General features: G+C 49.3%; 1 long non-coding RNA gene across 1 annotated transcript; it reads right to left on the minus strand.

The window, feature by feature from the left end:
• Positions 1-292: 292 nt before the first annotated feature.
• On the minus strand, positions 293-1,557 carry LOC144380049 (uncharacterized). Its single transcript, XR_013443781.1, has 2 exons — positions 1,108-1,557; positions 293-608 (listed from the first exon to the last, which is right to left on the minus strand). It is a non-coding gene; the product is annotated as an uncharacterized LOC144380049 (long non-coding RNA).
• Between the last annotated feature and the right edge of the window lie 221 nt (positions 1,558-1,778).

Genomic DNA, 1,778 nt, shown 5'->3' on the forward strand with positions numbered 1-1,778 from the left:
CCCTAATAGAATCCTGCAGTCTGGAGACCATCACTTTTAACCTTGTGTTTTGGGGGTTTGACCCCCATATTTCTAAACAGTTTACTTGTGCTACTTTTCCCTTCTTTTCCAGTTTTAAATATTAACTTTGAACTCCCTGCTATGGAAGGTAAAGCCCCGCACAGACATGTGTTCTCAGACTCTCTGAGGGTAGATTCGGTCCTGGCTTGTAACAGAAGCTCGGGGACCCACGTCCAAAACAGACCCGGCTCGGCCATTCACCGCTGACAGAATCCAAAGGCAGAGAGATGAGTGATGGTGAAACTAGAAAGGAATTTATTTCAGTGAGGCCAACACCGGGAAGATAGTGGACTGGCATCTCAAAGACTGTCTCCAAAAAGCTGAAAACAGTTCTAGTTTATGTAAGGAGAATGTGGGACAAAGACTGGTAGGTAATGGGGGGCGTGCAGGTGGGCAGTAAAGGTCAGGTGGGTCATTGTCTTGGAGTCCATCACGTGGGGTCCTCCTGACACCAGGGCTGTCCCTATTTCTCGGGGGGGGGGGGTAGCTGAGGTTCCCATCACAGGATGCTTTGCCCTCCGGGTCTTTTGCCTGAGTGAAGAGATAAGCTGGAAAGAAGAACACAATCTATCACAAAGCACTGACTGAGGTCAAAATGGAAGTAGTTGGAAGTTCCCTTATCAGGCTGAAGAAAGAAAAATTAGGACAAGAACAGCAGGGGAATTGGTGCAATCCGCCTCCATCGCGAATCGCCGGTCCCACCTTCATCAGTCCCCGTCCCCCCCATTCTTCCAATCTGTTTCTGTCATAGCTTCGCTTCCATTCTTGCCTAGCATTTACGTTTTTATAACTACAAAAATGTCGCTCACAGAGGAGCCCATGAAGGATTGTAGAGTTACACTTGCTTTCTGGTAGAACTTTGATATAGCTGGAATTCATAATTGTCTTGTGTTCTTTGGGCATGGTTTTCCAAACACCTGTAACTATCTCACCCCTGAACTCGTGGGCAGGAATATCAATGTTCTCAGAACTTTCACACTCATGTATTTGACCTGTTTGTTCTAATTCTTGGAGACCCCCTTCTGGAGCCCCACCCCATTCACTCACTCATTCATTCACTCAGGAAGCCTCTGTGGGTAGCTGCTAGGTGCCAGGCTCTGTTCCAGGCACTGGCCGTAACCGAGCCCATGACAGAATTCGTGCTCTCCTGGAGTTTACCCTGGAGCTGGGGAGACAGAAATAAGCAATAAGTATAATAAAAAATAGTACTTTAGAAGAATTTTGTGGGGGGAAAATTGAGCTTGGTAAAATGGATTGGAAGGGCAGGCAGGGAGACATAATGGAATTCTAAATAGGTGGGGATGGCCCCTCTGAGAGGTGACATCCGAGTAGCCTTGAAGGGAAGGAGGGTGTCTTGGGGCAGCACATTCCAGGCAGAGGGAGTGGTCAGGGCCAAGGGCCTTCCAGGAGAAGATGCCTGGTAGGTGCGGGCAGGGCCCTGGAGCCGAGGCGGGCGGCGGAGTGAGTGAAGGGAAATGTGGGGGGCGCACAGCAGAGACGTCGGGAAATGTCGTCTTTTACGGCCTTGGGGGCCACTGCAAGGGCTTGATTTCACAAGCAAAATGGGGAACTTAAATTTTGAAAGGATGATGCCTTCCTGGTTGCTTGGTCAAGAAGATCACAAGGGGGGAAGCAGGGAGACCCATGAGGAGAACACCCGTGATTCAGACTAGAAATGATGGTGGGCAGGACCAGAGTGTAAACAATAGGGACGATAG

Source organism: Halichoerus grypus, chromosome 1, assembly GCF_964656455.1.
Source record: "Halichoerus grypus chromosome 1, mHalGry1.hap1.1, whole genome shotgun sequence".
Taxonomy (NCBI): Eukaryota; Metazoa; Chordata; class Mammalia; order Carnivora; family Phocidae; genus Halichoerus; species Halichoerus grypus.